Source organism: Micromys minutus (genome assembly GCF_963924665.1).
Source record: "Micromys minutus genome assembly, chromosome: X".
In the NCBI taxonomy this organism is placed as follows: domain Eukaryota; kingdom Metazoa; phylum Chordata; class Mammalia; order Rodentia; family Muridae; genus Micromys; species Micromys minutus.
The window spans coordinates 103,485,234-103,508,081 of record NC_137970.1 but is presented as its reverse complement, the minus strand read 5'-3'; the positions used below and the strand labels follow the sequence as shown (position 1 = coordinate 103,508,081).

The following is a 22,848-nucleotide window of genomic DNA, read 5'->3' as shown; positions in this document are numbered from 1 at the left end:
ACACAAACCCTTCAAGTCAAATTCTATTTTTTTAAAAATAGCCATAGCTGGTTTATTCAGCGCCTCTTACTATTCTCAGCTCCAGCCTTAGCTTTCCTCAGTGAACCTATACAATATATTGTAAGACAAGTTTACATTTTTCAAATGAGAAATGGAATGTTCAGAAAGTAAATGACTTCTTAAGCTGAACATGGTGGCTCATACCTGTGATCCCAATAATCAGGAGGCTGAGGCAGGAGAATGGCCATTTGTTTTGTTTGAGGTCAGCCTGGACTACTGTGAGATGCTGTATCAAAACAGTTACAACAACAACACAGAAAAAAATTCAATGGTTTCCAGCTCTAAGAAACAAAGAAATTAAATAACACCCAGCCCCAAGTGGCAAACTAGCATGGGGACCTGCTATAATACAAAAGTGGCCTGTCTGTAGTTTTGAAACTGAAGAAGCAGAAGTCATGAATAAACAGAGGTAGACAATACAGATCAGAAGACAACACCGCGGAGAACCCAAAGGCCTTCTGAGAGACGAAGAGAAATCAAACCCAAAGATCCATCAATTCTCAGTCAACTAGTTTCCACGATACCTGAAGTGACCCACAATTTCCAGACACATCCTTGCCCTCACCAAAAACACCTCATTCTTGAGCCTGCCCAAGCAATGTCTTGCTTTCCATAGCCAAGACCGCTCTATTAGAGTAGAGCCAAGCTGGAGGCTTCATCACAGTGTTCTTGGTACAAAAGGAGGATCCCGGCTCATAGCCTGGGTAGATACAGTCTTCAGAGTTTTGAGATTTCAGTCTGATCTCTCCCCTTTTAGCGGGTGTCCATTGGTCACCTGTAGAGACAGGGCTGAAGTTTAAGGCCTGAGAGTTGGGCTTTGGGTCCTACTCGAAGATGTCCAGTCTTTTCAATGACAAACAAGAAGTAGTGGCCGTTGGTCAGGTCTTATAGATGACCTGAAAGCCAAGTTTGGTCACAGCCCCCTAAAAGGTCCGAATATCCTCAAAGCAGCTGCTGACTTCAGCTACTTTGAGAAGACCCCCTGGCTTTAGCACTATATTGGCCTCCTCAGGGAAGTCCCTGATGTTAGTTCCCATTAGTGAAAGGCAAAACACAGACACATCCACAAATTCATCCTCCAGAGGTACCTGGGCCATGTCCCATACAGTGACCCTGGGGGCCAAAGAACCCAAATCAAAACAGTGTACAGGGTTCCGAACACTTGAAGCTAGGGGGCAATCTCCACAGTCAAAGTAAGCTACCACTAAGGATACAGGCTACCACTAAGGATGCAGGCTACCACTAAGGATACGGCCCACCGACTGCAGTGGCCACTTCTTTACTGTCTCTGAAAGCCATGATGATAAAGAAGAAAAGCCTCAGGGTCTTCCTGGAATAGGCGTTGGGCAGCACTGCTGGACCCTGAGTACAACTGTTGGTTAAGGTAGCGAAATCTGGCCCGGTCCAGGCTCTGTGTCCTGCTTGCTCGCAAGTCTTCGGCTCTAGTCTCTTGATGGTCTGACTTTGGAGCAGGAGGCACCTCAGTCTCCTCTACAGAAGCCTGGAGAGGAACCTGGTCTGGTGTCTGAAGTAACCGAAATGTGTTCTTGTGTCTCCGCATATTTTTCTGCGGGTTCCTTCCGCCACTGCCAAAGAGACCAAGTGTGAATCCTACAGGCCAGGCCAACCTTCTGTGGCTCTTCTTTGCCTTTCTGCCTGTCTTGCTGTTTTTTCTCCTTTGTCTATAAAAATGTCCATTCCCTTTCAGTCACAGTCTTCCTCAGGATCACAACTCACAATGTTCCTTTGGTCCATTGTATGTTTTTTTAAAGTTTATAAAAACTTTCCTATTCATAAGATAAGGGGTCTTTCCATGTGCCCAGGTTAGCTTTTAACTCACATTTTCCTGCCATAGCCTCATCATTGGTAGGTTTACTGGTGCATGATTCCACAGCAGGCTTTTGTCCCATTTCCTGTTTTCCCAGAGCTTAAGGTGCAGGTCTATAATACAGTTAAGTTCAACTTCCTCCTCCTCTTCCTTTTCCCATTGTTCCTCCTCCTCTTCCACTTCTTCCTCTTCCTCTTCCTCCTCCTCTTCTTCTGTAAGCGACAGAAAAACATATCTTTATTTATCAGTTTCTTTTTTTTATAATTCTCTCATATATTACCTCATATATCTCCCACTCACCTTCCTTCTTCCCCAGATCCACCTCCCTTCGTGTCCCCTCAGAGAAGAGCAGACTTCACAGGGATATCACCCAAACACTGCTTAAGAAGCTACAGTAATATCAGGCACATATTCTCACATCAAGGCTGGACAAGGCAACCCTTTGAGGAGGAAAGGAATCCTCAAAGCAAGCAAAAGGGTCAGAGACAGCCCCCACTACCACTGCTAGGATTTCCACAAGAATACCAAGGTACCCATCCATAGCATATATGCTGAGGGTCAGACCCCTACAGGCTCCCTGATCTCTATGATCCCCAATGAGTCCCTGTCAGCTGACTCTGTAGACCATGTTCTCCAGGTATGTCTTTGAACCTTGAGGTTCCTCAGATCCTTCCTCTGCTTCCTCTCCAGAACTCCCAAGAGCTCTGTCTAATGTTTGGCTATGGGACTCTGCATCTGCTCCATTCTGTTGGTGGATAAAGTCTCACTGGTCTCTCTGATCACAATTATGTTGGAATTTAGTCCTAGCACACACTGCAAACAGGACATTTTGTGACTGGGTTGGTCTCCCATTTTCTCCACTTGAGGCCTTGCCTGGTTACAAAATACGGTCAGTTCAGGCTCCATATTTCCTATTATTAGGAGTCTTTGCTAGGGTTACTCTAGTTGAGCCCATGGAGTTTCTACCTTGCTCCTGAAATGCCTCCTAATTCCAGTTATATCTCCTAGTATTTCCTCTATCTCTACCCACTACACCTGATCCCTCCTGTTCCCTGGGACAAACTTACTTCTATCCACTTCTTCCTCCATCATGACCTCTTTTTATTTGAATAACAGCTTCACTTTCATCTTTCCAACTGCATTATAAACTATTTGAAGACAGGCCACACAAGCTTTTTAACTTCTATCCACATGTCAAATATTCTATTTCCAAAGGAGAGAAATATAAAAGATGCATGTATATTTCTGTCTCACCTACAAATCTATAATCTGAGCTGAAATAAAGCATGGGGAACTCTCCCTTGCTATCATTTTGGTGCAGGATTTTAAAATAGCTATTGGTCGCTCAGGAATTTTTATCAATCCCTTCATATACATCCCCAAGCAAATGTATGTATGTATGTATGTATGTACTTATCTTAATTTTTTATAGCTTTTCCCACCATCCAAAGTTTTGTCCCTTGGCTAAACATGCAGATGTTTGAGCATTGCTGTTGTTTCATTGAACTCTTGCATACTCTTTACTGGGCAACGGGATGAGAAGAACCCTATCCTTTGAAGAATCTGCCAAACTCTTCCCTACAACATTTTACAAATAAGAAGCTGAATTTATTTCACAACTCATTTCATTGAAAGAGTTCAAATCATGATCTCCTTAAGGTTCTAACTAGAGGATTTTGGAGACTCAAACGCCTGAGTATTTGATTCTAAGCAGAAAACTATTACTGGAATTGCTGACAGTTGATAAGTTTGAGACATATGGCCCTAGTCTACTACTCCAAAATGAAAATGGTGGTTATAGAAGTAAATTGGTAGTGTGAGTAAATCTAATACTCAGAAGAATTTAATTAAATCCCCCCATCTTTAGTGTAAACACTGGAGTCCATCCTTCTGATGAAGACAGGTAATGGAATTTCCCCATGGCAAATGGCTGTTACACTAGACCAGCTTCTGCTGAAAAGGCAGGAGTGATGTCCATGCAAGATAGCCTGTAGTCAACAACAGATAAAGACTCTCCAGTTCTGAGTGGGAAATTCATCACCAAAGGACACTAACATGTCAGCATCCTGGGACTGAGCATCCATCCCTGTAATCTGGAACACAGTAGCCCATAAGCTCCTTAGTGAAAGGAAAGGCCTCAGTCTCACCAGACTTGCAAACAATATTGCACTTGAAGTCACAGAGTAGAGGTAAAGGAATGTCAGTGTGAAAAGTACAGAATTTATTTTAAAACATTTCCCAACAATACTAACACTTGGTGGGTTAACTACCGATTCCAAGATCTAGAAGCTTGGTTGGTAAACTAAATATGTTTTCTGACCCCCCTTTTTTCCCTAACAATGAAAGTCCACACAGAAATCTTTACCAGTAGACAATAGATGGCACAGCCCTTGAAATCTAGTTGCAACTTTCAGCATCATGGCTTTCACATGGAAAACATTTATAAACAGTTTCAGAAACCCAAGTGTAAGTAAAAGCATTCTGACTAAGGATGGATTTTATGAAGCAGGGGGCAGATGGAAAGGTATTCTGCATCTAAACAAAGTTTTGAAGAGGAGCAAAATGTTCCCACCACAAACTCTGCCTCTTCCTGAGAAGGCTAAGCTGATTCCATGACAGACTTAAAACTGAGAGTTATGAAGACTAGGCTTAAATCTCTGTTTCCAAGAACTGGGCAATTCCAGGCAAGTCTAGGCCTCAGAAGCTGCCTGTCACCTGGCCTGAGGCAAGGACAATGGGTCAGCAGCAGTTTTCAGACTTCCTCAGATACTTCCTCAGCAACAGTTTCCAGACCTCCTAAGAAGTTCCTAGCCCCCACACCCCAGTAATGGAATGTTCTGGGGTATCATTCTTCAGTGACTTCCCTTCCCCCAACTCATATCTGTAATGCCATGTGCAACTATGTAAAGTTGGGTGCATCTTCAAACTTCTTTTCTTCTCTTTTGCATCTATGACCTTCCCTCTGCTGAAAATAACCATTAGTTCCTTGCTTCCTGGCTGCCTTAGAGTCTTCACTACTATGGCGACCTCTACAACCTTTTGCAGGGAAAGATCTTGGATTGGAAGGACATTGAGACAGATTTTTACAGGATATGTAATTTAATAAAGAGTTATCAGTGTCATGAACTAATATGCAATAACATGGTGATGCCATTGAGACTCCTCACTGGGATCCCTCTGGTGTACATAATTGCAACTCATACTTTGGGAACACATTCATATATGTTTATTTCTCCTAGAGAGATATTTTCCTGATATTTCAGGGAACAAGTCATAGTGATTGTCCAACAAATCTTCACTAAGTAAAAGAAACAATTCAGTATCTTTAGTTCAAGGAACACAATGAACACGATACAAAGCCGTACCTGAAAGTGATTGCTTTAGAATTCAATTTTAGCCCAGCAGCTCGATATTTGATTTACCTTTTGAAATACTATGCTTGCCTCTGTTTTCACTACCATGTCCCCATGGTTATTTCTTTCCATCCCCTTAGAAAGCTTTGCCTTGGTAGTAGTGCCACATGTCCTTAAACCCAGCACCTGAGAGGTGGAGGCAGGTGAATCTCTGAATTTCAGGACAGCTTCAAGTCCACAAAGCAAGTTGCAGGACAGTCAGGACTACACAGAGGAATCCTGTCCTAAAACAGAAACAGAAAAACAAAACAAAACAAAACAAAACAAAAAATCCAAGAAGGGGGAGGAAAAGGAGGAGAAGAAGAGAGAAAGACCAGTTTCTTAAATGAAAGCCTTTGACTTATTTTAGTTATTATTATGGGGAGAGGCCTGTCACGTGCTTGTAGAGGTCAGATGATAACTAGTCTCATGATTTTCTACTTCACAGTTCATGTATTCTTTCTCCGATAACTCTCTCTCTCTGTCTCTGTCTCTCTCTCTCTCTCTGTGTCTGTGTGTGTGTGTGTGTCTGTGTGTGTGTGTGTGATATGTTGTGTATATGGGTAGTACGTGCTTTGGCAACTTTAGGCATATGTGCATGTAGAGACACAAAATAGATTTCAGATGTCTCTTCTTGATCACCCTCTGCTTTGAGTTTTTGACACAAGTTCTTATGATTCTGCTAGGCTGGCTGGCCAAGGAGCTTCAGTGATCTCTCTCCCTCCCCTGAACCCCTCTTATCTGGCATTGCAGGCATGTGATTCATTCTTGGCTTTTTATATTGGGCATTTTATGCGATTCCTTTTGTGTGGATTCTGAACTTGGCCCATTGTGCTTGATGGAGCAGGCACTTTTACTGACTGAACCACATCCCTCTCCCTATGACTATCAGTTTCTTGAGGGCAGGTAAATGGCAAGCCCGAGTTTTCTTTGTGTGCATTATACACAGTAGGCAATCAATAAGCATATGTTGAGTTAATACCTTGTGTATGGCTCTTTACAATTGACAAAACATAGTGCCATTCCTTCAGTTCATCCTGTTCTTTAGTAAATGAAAACAAATAATCTGAAAGCCTGAAGCTTAGCCCATTATCAAACAATGGGCATGAAACAGGGCTGAATGCTCTGGGAGCCCCCTGCTTCTAATGCTGAGAGTGTTTACTTCTTCCCTTTGTTTCCCTTCTGTGGGCCTAGCAGCTTCTCCCTGCAGGGAGCTCCTTCTCTAAGAAAGTCCCCACTGGGTTCATTGATATAAACCACCTCAAGGAAGGCTTCAGACAAGGAACAGTAACAGCTGCTGGACTTGATTATTCAAATTTTTCTGAGCTGGGACTTCGGCAGCATGTGTGTGTGTGTGTGTGTGTGTGAGAGAGAGAGAGAGAGAGAGAGAGAGAGAGAGAGAGAGAGAGAGAGAGAGAGAGAGAGACTCCTTTCTGCTTTTCTGAGCTAACACAGAAAGTAAGCTTTCTCTGGAGTCATCTCGGAGCCCAGATCAAATTACATACATCTGAATCCACATAGCTTACATGTTAGCCAATCACATAATCACTGGGGAAAAAAATCTTGTGCATTTTGGAACATATATTATGCTTCTTCAATGTCCATTCAAATACATTACCACATTCAGATCATCCATCAGTGCCCCCAGGGGCAGCAAGAGGCAATTTTATTCCCAGGTGCCAGAAGGAAAACATGTTCGGAGTGATTAAATACATTACCCAGGGTTAGATAGTTACCATTTTCTTGGCTGTGTTTTTTTTTTTTTTTTTTTTTTGAAGCCTGAAGACTAAGTATCCAGACTTAAAAGAACAAAGAACATTTATTAGTAGTCAAGATGAATATGTACTGTGGGTCAAGAAGACTTGATGCTTAATAAAGCACATCAACCATGCAACAAAGAGGGAAACCCTTCCATAACAACTCACAAAGGAAGTTGTATGCTTCATTTATTTGGTCGATAAATAAAACTCATTTTTTTTTTATCGCATTGGTCTCTGGCAGGCTCCTACGACAAGCATGTTACATTCTAGTAAGGTATAATGGCACTATAACACTGAAAATGAGCAAGTCTATTGTAACAAAGTTATTGTTAACCACTGAGCAAGAACTATTCACATATACCACAAAGTAGTTCACTTTTGCAGGGTTTTTTTTTTTTTTTTTTTTTTTTTAAACATCGAGGAAGATTCTGATGTTCATTGATGTGCCATTTAATTTCCCTGGATCTTGGTGGTTTCAACATCTATTAAACAGGACACATGTTATCAACTTCTCAGAGTAGCTATGGGTGTTAATCTTGTGCAGTATGTAAACAAACACCTGAAAAGAGGGGACATGGAATATTGCTTTCAAATACTTTTGTGCTAAAATAAAAGACATTCCATACTCCCAAACCATAACAATGAGGGTAAATCGGGTAGAGTAGTGGAAATCTCACTATGTAGCTGAAATTTTCATGAACTCACTGTATATCACAGGCTCTCTTCAAATTTGTGAATCTCCTGCCTCAGCCTCCCAAGTGCTGGTGTTCTGGATGTATGCCAACATGCACAGCTTGATAATTCTTATTAACCTAGGAATTCAACTTCAACAAGCCTGGATGTCATAAGTATGCCAAGACTCCTCCCTTGGGAAATGGTGTACTTAGACTTGTGATATGTAAAAAAGTCTCCAGGAATAGAATTTACTTTCAGAACCAGTTACAAAGCCCTCAAGAAAATGAATCTCATGCCTTAATGATCACACCTCAGTTTTAATTCAAAATTTATGACCAGCCCAACCACTCATTCATTTGACTAGGCTTTAAATGTGGTCTGGCTAGTCCCAAAAACCTAGTCTATTCTGATGTAAAGCCAGTCTAAATTAATACATCTGAGCATGTGCCAGGCCACAGAAGTAAGAATAATCTGTCTCTTACTTCAGAGACTATGCCCATACCTGTGTTCTTAAATAGCAAGAAGTTAAGTCAATATGTTTTAAGTGTTGTTTTTATTAATGCTTTAAGTTAGCATATGAGATTATAATTTTCAATACTATATTTTCATGCCTATATCATTTTTATTTATTTTTACTTTTACACTTCAAATTTTATTCCCCTCCCGATCCACCCTCTAACTGTTCCACATCCCATACCTGCTCCCTGACCCCCCTGCCTCTACAAGGACATCCCTACATCACCCACCCCAACAGACCTCTAAACTTTATGCCTATATCATTATAATTTGTTCTATTTTACCTTTTAACTTATATATGTGTATAATGTACAACATATGTGTGCATACATGCATTGTGTAAAGACCAGGCATTGACATTGGGCATGTCTTCAATTATATACCACTTGATTTTTTTGGGACAAGTGCTCTTCATGAACACAGAACTGTCAAGACCCAGCTATTATAGCTAGCTAGTTTGTCCTAAGGATTCCCTGTCTATGCTTTTCTGGTGGTGAGGGTTATAAGCAGTTTCTAGGCCAACTTAACTTTCTTTAATTGGATATCTTATTTATTTACATTTCAAATGTTAACTCCTTTCCCTGTTTCTCCTCTGGAAACCAGATATTCCATCCTCCCTCCCCCTGCTTCTATAACAGTGCCCCCCCCCACCTACCCCTTCTACTTCTACGCCCCGGCATTCCCCTACACTGGGGCATCAAGCCTTCACAAGACCAAGGGCATCTCTTCCCACTGATGCCTAATAAGGCCATCCTCTGCTACATATGTGGCTGGAGCCATGGGTCCCTCATGTGTGTGTGTGTGTGCTCTTTGGTTGGTGGTTCAGTCCCTGGGAGCTCTGGGGGGTCTGGTTGGTTGATACTGTTGTTCTTCCTGTGGGGTTGCAAACCTCTACAGTACCTTCAGTCCTTTCTCTAACTCCTCCATTGAGGACCCTGTGCTGAGTCCAAGGGTTAGCTACGAACATCCACCTCTGTATTTCTCAGGCTCTGGCAGAGCCTCTCAGGAGACACACATATCAGGCTCCTGTCAGCAAGAAATTTTTGTCATACACAGTAGTGTCTGGATTTATTGTCTGTATATGGGATGAATCCCCAGACAGGGCAGTCTCTGGGTGGCCTTTCCTTCAGTCTCTGCTCCACAATTTGTTCCTGTATTTCCTCCCATGAGTATTTTATTCCAACTTCTAAAAAAGACTAAAGTATCCACACTTTGGACTTCCTTCTACTTGAGCTTCACGTGTGTAAGGAAAAGATGACGGGCACCAATGAAAGGAAAAGTCACTGAAAGAAAGAGTCACAGGGCACCAATGTTGTGAAAGGATAACGATCCGAGTCACGGCACCAATGTTAGGGGAAGGATGAAGAGAGTGGGGGGCATATGGCCCATGGAGGTGCGGCGAGGCCTGAGGGCAAGGGAGATGCCTCTGGGGGGTTCATGTTGGGAATCCCTTCCCTGAGGGACCAGCCACACAACAGTATAGTACGGAATAGAGTTCATTCAGGTCATGGGAGAGTTAAGAGGGTGGTAGAGACAGAGACAAAGAGAGAGAGAGAGAGAGAGAGAGAGAGAGAGAGAGAGAGAGACAGAGAGAGAGAGAAGTAGAGGAGTAGAGGCGGGCCATGAGCACGTGGGACAGAGGGGGCAAGGGAAGGGAAGAGGGAGAGCAAGGCTGCAAGATCACTAGAGCAAGAGAGGCCAAGAGAGAGAGGAGGGGTCAAGCAGCTCCTTTTATAATGTCAGGTCACTGGGGCGGAGCATACCTGGCCACTGCTGGGTAATTGAGGGGTGGGGTATACCTGGCTGTTGCTAAGTAACTGAGGGGTGGGGTTTACAGAATCCCAACAACGTGGTCTGTGAATTGTATGTTGGGTATTTTGAGCCTTTGGGCTGATATCTATTTATCAGTGAGTGCATACTATGTGTGTTCTTTTGTGATTGGGTTACCTCACTCAGGATATTTTCTAGATCCATCCATTTGCCTACAGATTTCATGAAGTCATTGTTTTTGGTAGCTGAGTAGTACTCCATTGTATAAATATACTACAATTTCTGTATCCATTCCTCCATTGAAGGACATCTGGGTTCTTTCTGGCTTGTGACTATTATAAATAAGGATGCTATGAACATAGTAGAGCACGTATCCTTGATATGTTTGGAGAATTTTTTGGGTATATGCCCAGGACTGGTATAGCTGAGCCTTCAGGTAGTACTATGCACAAATTTCTCAGGAACTGCCAGACTGATTTCCAGAGTTGTTGTACCAGTTTACAACCCCACCAACAATGGAGGAGTGTTCCTCTTTCTTCACATTTTTGCTAGCATCTGCTGTCACCTGAGTTTTTGATCTTAGCCATTCTTACTGGTGTGAGGTGGAATCTCAGGGTTGTTTTGATTTGCATTTCCATGATGACTAAGGATGATGAACATTTCTTAAGAAGCTTCTCAGCCATTCTATAATCCTCAGTTGGGAATTCTTTGGTTAGCTCTGTACCTAATTTTAATGGATTATTTGGTTCTCTGGGTCTAACTTGTTGAGTTCTTTGTATATATTGATTATTCGCCCTCTATCAGATGTAGGATTGGTAAAAATTCTTTCCCAGTCTGTTGGTTACTTTTTTTGTCCTCTTCGCAGCGTCCTTTGCCTTACAGAAGCTTTTCAAGTTTATGAGGTCCCATTTGTCAATTCTTGATCTTAGAGCATAAGCAATTGGTGTTCTTTTCGAGGTTCTTTCCCAATTTTATTTCTATTAGTTTCAGTATATCTGGTTTTATCTGGACATCCTTGATCTACTTGGACTTGAGCTTTGTAGAAGGCAATAAAAATGAATGAATTTGCATTGTTCAACATGTTGAACTTAAGTTGGACCAGCACCAATTGTTGAAAATGCTGTCTTTTTTTCCCACTGGATTGTCTTAGCTCCTTTGTCAAGGATCAAGTGACCACAGGTGTGTGGATTCATTTCTGGGGCTTCAATTTTATTCCACTGATCTACCTGCCTGTCTCTGTACCAATACCATACAGGATGTTTGTTTGTTTGTTTTTTATTACACAGATTGAGGTCAAGAATGTGATTCCCCTGGGAATTTTTTTTTTTTGAGAGTAGGTTTCACTATACTGTTTTTTTTTTTCCAAATTCATTCGTTATTCCAAATAAATTTGCAAATTGCTTTTTCCAACTCTATAGAAGAATTGAGTTAGAAATTTGATGGGGATTGCATTGAATCTATAGATTGCTTTGGGCAGAATAGCCATTTTTTACTATTTTAATCATGCCAATCCTTGATCATGGGGCATCTTTATATCTTCTGAGATTTTCTTTCATTTCTTTCTTCAGAGACTTGAAGTTCTTGTCATAAAGATCTTTCACTTCCTTGATTAGAGTCACACCAATGTATTTTATACTGTTTGTGACTATTCTGAAGGGTGTAAATTTCCTAATTTCTTTCTCGGCCTGTCTATCCTTTGAGTAAAGGAAGGCTACTGATTTGTTTGGGTTATTTTATATCCAGCCACTTGGCTTAAGTTGTTTATCAGATGTAGGAGTTCTCTGGTGGTAATTTTAAAGTCACTTAAAGTATACTATCATATCATCTGAAAAGAGTGATATTTTGACTTCTTCCATTCCAATTTATAACCATTTGACCTGATTTTGTTGTCTAATTGCTCTGGCTGGAATTTTGAGTCCTATTTTGAATAGGAAGGGCGAGAGTGGACAGCCTTGTCTAGTCCTTGATTTTAGTGGAATTGCTTTAAGTTTCCCTCCATTTAGTTTGACATTGACAATAGCTCTCTGTTGCTTTTACTGTGTTTACATATGGGCCTTGGATTCCTGATCTTTCCAAGACCTTTATCATGAAAGGGTGTTGAATTTTGTCAAATGCTTATTTAGCATCTAATGAAATGATCATATGGGTTTTTTGTTTGTTTGTTTGTTTGAGTTTATTAATCGCTTTGCCTTAATATCTCTCAACATCAATGGACTCAATTCCCCAATTTAAAAAAAAATAGACTAACAGAATGCATACATAAACAGGACCCAGCATTTTGCTGCACCTCAGTGAAAAAGACAGACACTACCTTGGAGAAAGGGGTAAAAAACAATTGTTCAAGCAAATGGTCCTAAGAAAAAAGTTGGAGTTGCCATTCTAATATGGAATAAAATTGGCTTTCAACCCAAAATTATCAAAAAAAATCAGTAAGACCATTTCATACTCATGGAAAACCATCTACCAAGATAAACTCTTAATTCTGAACATCTATACTCCAAATGCAAGGGCACCCATATTCACAAAAGAAACTTCACTAAAGCTCAAAGCACACACATTGCACATAACACAATAATAGTGGGAGACTTCAATACCAAACTCTCATCATTGGACAGATCATGGAAGCAGAAACTGAACAGAGACACAGTGAAACTAACAGAAGTTATGAACCAAATGTATTTAATAGATATCTGTAGAAAATTTCATCCTGAAACAAAAGAATATACCTTCTTCTCAGCACCTCATGGTACCTTCTCCAAAACTGACCATATAATCAATCACGCAACAGGGCTTAACAGATATGAGAATATTGAAATAATCTCATACATCCTATCAGATCATCGTGGACAAAGGCTGGTCTTCAATAACAACAAAAACAACAGAAAGCCCACATGTACAAGGAACACAAACAACACTCTACTCAATGATAACTTGGTCAAGGAAGAAATAAAGAAAATAATTAAAAATTTTTTAGAATTCAATGAAAATGAAGGACAACATATCAAAACTTATGGGACACATAGCTCTTAGTGGCTCCAAAAAGAAACTGGAAATAGCATACATTAGCAGCTTGACAGCACACCTGAAAGCTCTAGAACAAAAAGAAGCAAATACACCTAAAAGAGTAGATGGCAGGAAATAATCAAACTGTGCCTGAAACCAACCAAGTAGAAACAAGAAGAACTATACAAAGAATCAACAAAATCAGGAATCTAATGATTCCCTTGATTTCATTGGAATCTGTTATGACAAAGTCCTCATATTCATCTCTATATTTATTAGGTTGGTTATTTTCTCTTTGGCTTAGTTTGCCTAGGTATTTCTCAGTCTTGTTTAAAAGAACTAGCTCTGTCTTGATTGAGTCTATGCATTGTTCTATTAATCTCTAATTCACAAATCTTTGCTCTGATTTTTATTATTTCTTGCTGTATACTGTTTGGGGTTTTTTTTCTTATTCTAAGTTTTCAAGGTGTATCATTAGGTTATGTATTTGAGATAGCATTGTTTTTTATGCAAACTGTTACAGCTATAAACTTTCCTCTTAATAAATTGGTTTAGTTCTATTTAAAGGAGTCTGATAAGTTGTAGTCTCATTTTCATTTCAGTCTAGGAAGTTTCAAACACCCTTACAATGTTTTTTCAATGGCTAATATGTCATTTAAGATGTGGTGGTCATTCTCTACAATTTGAGTAATTTCTATAGTTTTTTCCCCCAGTTTGAATATCTTTATCCTAATTCAATGCTCATGTTGAAAGTTAATTCCAAATCAATGGTGTTAGGAGGAGAGCCAAATAGGAGATGATGAAGTTTTGAATGTTCAACCACCCTATTATTTTGTTGTAATACTATGCCTTACCAACATCATTTCAAATGCATGTGGAAATATCTGCTTGGTATGTTCTAAAAAAATTGTTCCTTCAAAGGGTCTGTAGAACTATATTGGTGATATAAATTGCCAAATATGCTTAGAAACTCATAACTTAGTGTCTCAGCATCAATGTCTGATCATGTGAGTTTCTCAACACCCATGGCACTGAAGCATATTGTTAAACAGTTTGTCCCTTGAAAATCTGATGTTAAAAAAGGTTCTTTATTGTGGTTTTGATGTACATCTTTCTCATTACAGAGTGAAGTCAAACATCTTTTGTCATATTTCAAGTATATGTCTATTTTCATTAAATGGCGATTTTTAAAAGAGAAGTCAGAGGAAACCTTGTAGGAGTCAGTTTTTGCTAACTACCATGTGGATTCAGGGCCTCGAACTCAAGTCATGCTTGGCAACCAACACCTTTAACTCTGAATCATTATCACTAAATCTTAATTTTTGTAAACTGAGGAAGTATACAAAACCTTTCTCTAATGTATGATATGTGAGTTGGGTCTCCAAGTAGGAATGAATACACATGTATATGTCTCCCTCCTCCTCCTTCTCTCTCTCTCTCTCTCTCTCTCTCTCTCTCTCTCTCTCTGTGTGTGTGTGTGTGTGTGTGTGTGTGTGTGTGTGTGTATTTTGTGTGACTGAAAAGGAGAGAATATTACTATCAATTTTACAGAAATAGAAAAGTCTATAAAGGGATACTACAAGCAATAAATAACAGAGAGGTCTGGGCCAAGCACGCTGAAAGCACAGTCTTCTCCCCCATTGGTTCAGAGGAGCAGAAACCCTGGAGTAGGGACTTGTTATCCACCAGGAAAGCCAACACTCAGGCCATTTGCCACCGAGAACAGCAGAGATCCAGGGACACAGGCCTAGCAAGACTGCAGTGCACTGTGATTAGCTGGAGCACATAGAGGGCTATGTGTAGTGCGCAGTAAGTGCGGCCCTCAGGTTGGTCCAGGGGAGCAGGATCTCTGCCTTAGAGATTTGGGTCCACCCGGAAGGCCCTTGTGTGCGAACCAAATGCTCAAGCTATTTGCCACCTAAAACAGTAGAGATCCAGGGACACAGGGCAGGTACATGGGAGAGAAGGGAACTAATCACGGACAAGAAGACTACTTATAATCACAGACAACAGGATGGCAAGAGGAAAGCAAAAGAAGTTACACAATGGAAACCAAGACAACTTGGCAACATCAGAACCCAGATCAGCTATCACAGCAAACAGTGGAATGCCAAACACTCGAGAAAAAGAAGACTCAGACCCGAAACTATACCTCAAGATGATGATGGAGATATTTGAGAAGAGCGTGAATAACTCACTTAAACAAGAATGGGAGGAAAACCATAAAAAATAGAAGCTTTTAAAGAGGAAACACAAAAAACACTCAAAGAAATCGAAGAACTAGAGGAAAACAGAACCAAAGAGATAAAGGAGTTGAAGAAGGAATCTAAAATGGAAATGGAAACAATAAAGAAAACATTAAAAGAGACAACCCTGGAGGTAGAAAACCTAAAAAAGGAATCAGGAGTCACAACAGACTACATCTCCAACAGACTACAAGGGATGGAAGAGAGAATCCCAGGGGCCGAAGAAAACGTTGAAAACATAGACAAAACAGTCAGAGAAGATGCAAACGCCAAAAAGCTCCTAACCCAAAATGTCCAGGAGATCCAGGACACAATGAGAAGACCAAACCTAAGGATAATAGGAATAAAAGAGGGCTAAAAATATCAACTAAGAGGCACAGTAAATATCTTCAACAAAATTGTAGAAGAAAACGTCCCTACCCTTAAGAATGAGATGGTTATGAGCATAAAAGAATCCTACAGAACTCCAAATAGAGTAGACCAGAAAAGAAATTCCTCCCAACACATAATAATCAAAACACCAAGTGCCCAAAGCAAAGAAAGAATACTAAAAGCAGTAAGGGGAAACGGTCATGTAACATAAAAAGGCAGACAAATCAGAATCATACCCGACTTCTCAACAGAGACTGTGAAAGCTAGAAAATCCTGGACAGGCATCATGCAGACCTTAAGAGAACACAAGTGTCAGCCCAAGCTGCTATACCCAGGAAAAATCTCAATCACCATAGATGGAGAGACCAAAATATTCCAGGACAACTAAATTTACACAGTATCTGACCACAGCACTACAACGAATTATAGGTGGAAAACCCAATACAAGGAGGGAAACTACACCCTCATAAAAAGAAGAAAACACCTAAGAAAACCAAAAGAAGAAAGACACACAGGCACAATTCTACCTCTAAAAGTAAAAATACAGGAAACAGCAACCACTATTCCTTAATATCTGTTAACATAAATGGACTCAATTCCCCAATAAAAACACATAGGCTATCAGAATGGATATATAAACAGAATCCAGCATTTTGCTGCATACAGGAAACTCACCTCAGAGAAAAAGACAGACACTATCTCAGAGTAAAAGTTTGGGAAAAAAACATTCCAAGCAAACGGCCCCAAGAAACAAGCTGGAGTAGCGATTCTAATATCAAATAAAGTAGATTTTTAACCAAAAGTTATCAAAAGATAAGGAAGGACACTTTTTACCCATTACGGGGATAATTTGTCAGGAGGAACTCTCAATCCTTAACATATATGCTCCAAATACAAGTGAACCCATATTCATAAAAGAAACCCTACTAAAGCTCAAAAACTGCTAAGCACCCCACACAATAATAGTGGGAGACCTCAATACCCCACTCTCATCAATGGACAGATCATGGAAACAGAAACTGAACAAGGACACAGGGAAACTAGCAGAGGTTATGGACCAATTGGAATTAATACACATCTACAGAACATTTCATCCTAAAACAAAAGAATACACCTTCTTCTCAGCACCTCATGGCACCTTCTCCAAAATTGACCGTATAATCTGTCACAGAACAAGTCTCAATATATATAAGAAGATTGAGATATTTCCATGAATCCTATCAGATCACCATGGACTAAGGCTGGTCTTTAATAACAACAAAGACAACAAAAAGCCCATATACACATGGAAACTAAACAATGCTCTAATAAATGATAGCATGGTCAAAGAAGAAATAAAGAAAGGAATTAAGAATATTCTAAAATTTAATGAAAATGAAAATACAACGTACCCAAACCAGTGACATAATATGCAGTCACTGATAATTGGATACTAACCCCAGAAAGCTCTGAACACCCCAGAAACAACTCAGAGTATATGAAGTTCAAGAAAAACAAAGGCAAAAAAAAAAAAAAAGAAAGAAAGAAAGCCTTAGTCCTTCTTAGGGAAAAAAATGTATAGCACCCTCTCAGAGTGTGGTACACCTGGACCTCAAATCATCAATAATCAAAGAGTTGTGATAATAGCCTTGTGGTAATTTTTGGTATTCACATACCATTATGCTTAATCTATACTCAATAAGAAATCTGTTTCCATGTTATGTTCTGTCCTACATGTACTTCATGCTTATGTTAACTAGTGGGATTTCTATGCATGCTATCAAACCTCTAAAAGAATTAAGTACTGACAAAAATATTCATATAATATTATGCCAAAATGCCTTTAAAAATCTGTGAATGTATCCCTCCTTTTTTAAAATAAAGCAGTAAGGCATAATAAAAATCAAAAAATAAATAAACTCAGTTAAAAAAAAAGAAAACTGTGCACAATGAAAAAATGTTGAGTCAGGTGACTTCAATTGTTAATTCTACCAAATATTTAAAGAGAAATTAAAGATAATTTCTTCTTAAACTGTTCAAAAATAAAGTAGAAAGGAAATCTCATGACATATTCTATATTATTTGTTTGCCTTTATACTGAAGCCAGACAAAATATCCCAAAGATAAAATATTATATACCAACATTTCTTATGAATATTGGTGTCTGATTTGGTTTTATCTGCAGATTCAACAAAAACTTTAACATAATCCTGGTCACTTATTTTTCTTATTGTTGGTTAGTTGATTCTAAAGCTTGCATGGTGTTGCTAGGGACCCAGAATAACAAAAATAAATCATTTTTGTTTGTTTGTTTGTTTGTTTGCTTTTGTGTTGTCTTTCAAGACAGGGTTTCTCCATATAGCCCTGGCTGTTCTTTGTCTTTTTGTAGACTAGGCCAGCCTCAATCTTAGATCTACCTGTCTCTGCCTCCCAAGTGCTAAAATTAAAAGACATGTACCAGCATGCCATGCTTATTTTTATGTTTTAAATAAGTTTTGATTACAGGAAATGGTAGTTCTCCATAAATGTTTTTAGAATTAGGTAATCAATTTCCAGTATGGAATAACCAATAACAAGCTCAATTCTATCAATAGGATATCGCTTTTGGAACTGTTGACATCTGAGGTCTCACATATCCACATACACTACAGGCTACTGTCATTGCTCTTGCTTACCGTCCAGAACTTGATATTAATACCCTATTCCTAAAGCCCCACATGCTTGAGTCATAGAATCTGATAAAAACTAGCTACTAGTAACTTGCAAATTTTATCCCTACTGGAAGATTCTATGCATGCTACAGAAGAGAAAAGAAAACCAACCACAGTTGGATGTGAACCCTGCACCAAACCTCAGTGTACCTGTGCAATAGTGGCATGAACATCATAGGAGTAAACAAAAACTTTCTCATTAGATTTGAGTCAGGCTTCACAAAGTAATACCAAGACCTTGCCCCATTACTGGTTCAAGAAACTACGGCTAGGTAGATAAATAGGCTCTAGGAAGACCTACTATTATTGTGATGCTAAATGGACACAGTGTTATGCCAACTCCCAATGACTTATCATTGTACCTATAGAACAATGCATCTCTCAGTTCTCCTCTGTAATGGCTTTATTTTCAGTAGATGATAATTAACAATAGTGACCTACAACTGGCCACAGTGCAGAGGATTGCCTGAAGAATGCTCATCCCTAAAAGGAGCATATATATTGTGCACCCACCCCAAGAGTTAGAAACATTTGTGAAAGAGAAAGGGAAAAGAATCTAAGAGTCAGAGACAGTGGATAACTACAAGGAAACAAACATTAGTTTTGACAGCATTCCTGGAACATAAGCAGGCTTAAGTCAGTCCAAAGACCGGCGTGGAAACTTAAGCACAATATCACACACCAACTGTGGAGGAATTGTCAACTGTTAACTGTTGGAAGAGAGAGAGACAGTTTTCTTTAAGAGTGTCACTCTCGATCAGTCAATCATATGCCAGTGGAAAAATCCAAGAATATTTGAGCATCATTAATTGGTTTTGAATGGTTTAAAGAAGGACACAAAGTTGGGTGGGTAGGGAAAGTTGGTGGATCTCAGAAAAGTTGGATTAGGAGCAAATGCGATCAATAAACATCACACAAGAGTATTAAAGAACTAGTGAAATAAATTTTAAAGTTCTTGAGAAAAAATAATATTAAAGGTTAATATTTCCATATTATAAAACTTAGGAAAATCTGTAATAATCAAGATAATATCTCATACATTTTATATTGCCTAGGAGTATTTATAGTACATTACTGTGGTGTTAAATAATAAATACTTGTTAAACTATAGCAAATGCATTTTTACTTATGTGTTATGAAAAATATTAGTAGATTTTAAACCAATTAACCCCTTTTTAAATCTCTTAAATTTTCCATTTATTTTAATCTGTGAATGTTTGAATTCTCATGTGTAATATTTATATGTTCTTATCTTTTCCATGTTATTTGCAGTCAGGGTTATATTAGACACAATGTGCATGATGTATCTTATCAGTTTTTTTGGCTCAATAATATGTTATTTAAAATTGGTCATTATAACTTTTGTGAGTTTATTCATGTGAAAACATAAAATGTGAAGGTAGAAAGATTGTTTGGAAGGTAGACAAGGTCAAACTATTTAGACAACAGACCTTATAGGCCTGAGGAAATGGCTTGGTGGATTTTTAAGATGCTTGACACACAATAATGAAAACTTGAGCTCAGATGATCCACAGCACCCCACAACAACACACATTTTCAGTCCTAGCACAGGGCGGTAGGGCTCAGATCCATACATACCGGAATTCCTTCACCAGGCAATCTAGGCCAGCTAACTGTAGGCTCAGTGAGGCCTGTATCAAAACCGAAGATTGAAAAAGGCTGGACAGATGGCTCAGCAGTTAAGGGCACTGGCTGCTCTTCCAGAGGTCCTGAGTTCAACTCCCAGCAACCACATGGTGGCTCACAACCATCTGTAATGAGATCTGATGCCCACTTCTGGTGTGTCTGAAGACAGTGACACACACATACAATAAATTTTAAAATCTTAGAAAGAAAGAAAGAAAGAAAGAAAGAAAGAAAGAAAGAAAGAAAGAAAGAAAGAAAGAATAAGAGGCACCAAACATCAACCTCTGGCCTACACACACACACGCACACACACACACACACACACACACACACACACACACACACACACACACACACACGTGCACACATAGGTTATGAACAGAATAGGCTTTCTTCATGAAAGCTTAAAGTAATGATTAGAGACATCTAAACCATTTAAGGGGCTGTTAAATTTTTTAAGAATAGTGTCACAGAAGTGTTTTCTGAAAAAAATGCACACATACAATGAGAATAATTGAGAAATAGTGAAGAAATGATTTACAAGAGTTTATAGTTCTTTATTCTGGGGACTTCGGATGAAGGCAGCCATGCAGGTGGTATCATAAGCTCTATTTTCAATACATGGAATGGAAAATAAAATTGGAGTGGTGAATACTGTGGACAGTAAAAGAAAAATCTAAATACGTAAGTATACAGAATGAGTATCCCTTTTGTTAAATACTTGGAACCAGAAGTACTGCAGACTTCTGAGTATTTTTGGACTTTGGGATATTTATACAAACACACTGAGACACCAGGAAGGCACATTCCAGCTCTAGACAGAAAATTAATTTGTTTCATATACATCTTTTACACAGAGCCTAAAGGGAAATGTATACATTCTTAGTGTATCTGCATTTTGACCACTCTAGCATGGAGCCAGATACGGACTCTTCCATTTATGGTATGCTTGCTCTGAAAAAGGTCTGGCTTGTGAGTATTTACATGACTGTGTATAAGATAATCAAATGTTTAGATTTCAGACCTTTCATAACTGAGGTTATATATACTCTAAAATTCCTTAAGCTATGGCAGTCTCCCTAAGGTTCCTACAGTGAAAGGCGACAATCTAGCCTTATTCATTTATATCATTGCAGCCACAAGCAAATATGCTGTCTTTGTTACAAAATCCAGGAAATGCATTATAGTAATACATTCTTGTAAGTACTTTGAAAAATATAGAAAATAGAACTAAAAAAAAAAAACAAAAACACAAACAAAACAAAAACCCCAAAAGTAGGTATTTTTAATTTAATCTTCTGCTGACACCTAGTGCCAGAATTTTGTATATTCTGCTAACTGCCCCACACAAGGTGGGCAACTATAGGGCCTTTAAAGTTGCCATTAATATGAAACTAAAACAATGATGTATTTTATTGAACAATCCTATTTAGGGCTGGATACATGGTTGGGGGGTATAAGGGCACTTGGTTGGCAAGCCCAATGTCTTGAGGTCCATCCTGCATGTAAAAATTAATGGGATGGTAGACATCTGGACTCTTAGAATTCTTAAACCACACTGGCAGATGCAGACAGGAGAATCTGTCAAAAGCTCATTAGCCAGCTAGCCTGGAGTACATAGCACAGCACCAACAGCAAGAGAGGCCTTATGTCAAAAGCAAGATGTATCGAGACCTAAACTCTTGATGCTGTCCTCCTTACCAGTGCTATGGTACGCGTGTAATCACACAACACATATAACACACACACACACACACAAATATACACACATACACCATTTTAAAACAACAATCATTCTATTATGTTACTATACCTCTGTGGGTTGACCTTAAGGTGATTCATGGTTGGAAGAGGAGAGGTAAGTGGGTAAAGAGGCTGGAGAAATGGAAGAAAGGGAGAGAAGGAGGAGACTGAGGGAGGAAGAAGATGGAATCCAACGTGTATGTTTCTCTTGGAGAATCTCTAGCTATGATAAGGTTATTGTGATTATTTCTAAGGGTTTCTATGGGTCTAATTTATCTCATATAGATGGGCAGTTTATATTTTTGTCTATTGGCTGTAAGCTTATTGTGTAGAGGGTTTGTGGATTCAGCATTTAACATATATACCTGTTTGGTAAGTTAATAGATGTGGAGCCATGTTTTAAGGGGCGGTGGAGTGAACTGTGCCTGAGTTCTTAGAGGCCGCATGGAGCACCAAATTAGAGATCCCCGCAGTGCCAGATGGTCCCACGGGAATCGGCACTAGCTCAGGGACGGGGAGGTTTTCCATTTTTCAGTATTTACCACGACATACCTTTATATCAGTTTTCTAACATTATCCCTTGTTGCAGTAAATATTAAAAGGATGACAACCTTTTATCGTCTCCCCACAGTCTTACTCTGCAGGAGCTGCTCTAGTGTGAAGCCGAGCTCATGGACTCTGTCTCTCGGTCCACAAGCCGCCCTCTCCACTCGGTTCACTCCGCCCGCCCTGTTGCTTCTGTCCTGGGTGGATATGACCGCCCCTGCGTGCTCTATTCCTCCACCGCCTGGCACAAACATGACTCCAAAGCCTGGTAGCTTATCAAGCAGGTTTATATATTAAATTTTCAATCCCCAAACGCTATACACAATAAGCTTACACCCAATGGACAAAGACATAAACTATTCTTCTATATAAGATTTTTTTTAAAAAGACCTACAGAAACCCTTAAAAATATTCATATCTACCTATTGCCAATTAAGATCACCTGGATCTAGATCCTCCTTCTCCAACTCCATCTTAATTCCTTCTTGAATCTCCCTTCTTCCTCCTCTTCCGTTTTCCTAGCCTTTTGTCTGCCTACCTATCCACTGTCCAATCATGTATCACCTTAACATCGACCCACAAAAATCCCTTATATTAAGT

The 22,848-nt window shown here is 39.4% G+C and overlaps 1 pseudogene across 1 annotated transcript; it reads right to left on the bottom strand.

Moving 5' to 3' along the window:
* Nucleotides 1-831: 831 nt before the first annotated feature.
* On the bottom strand, nucleotides 832-22,502 carry LOC308415170 (ribosomal RNA-processing protein 8-like; annotated as a pseudogene). The gene is made up of 4 exons: nucleotides 22,340-22,502; nucleotides 3,406-3,466; nucleotides 1,320-1,646; nucleotides 832-1,277 (listed from the first exon to the last, which is right to left on the bottom strand). The product of its transcript is annotated as a ribosomal RNA-processing protein 8-like (transcript).
* Nucleotides 22,503-22,848: the final 346 nt, after the last annotated feature.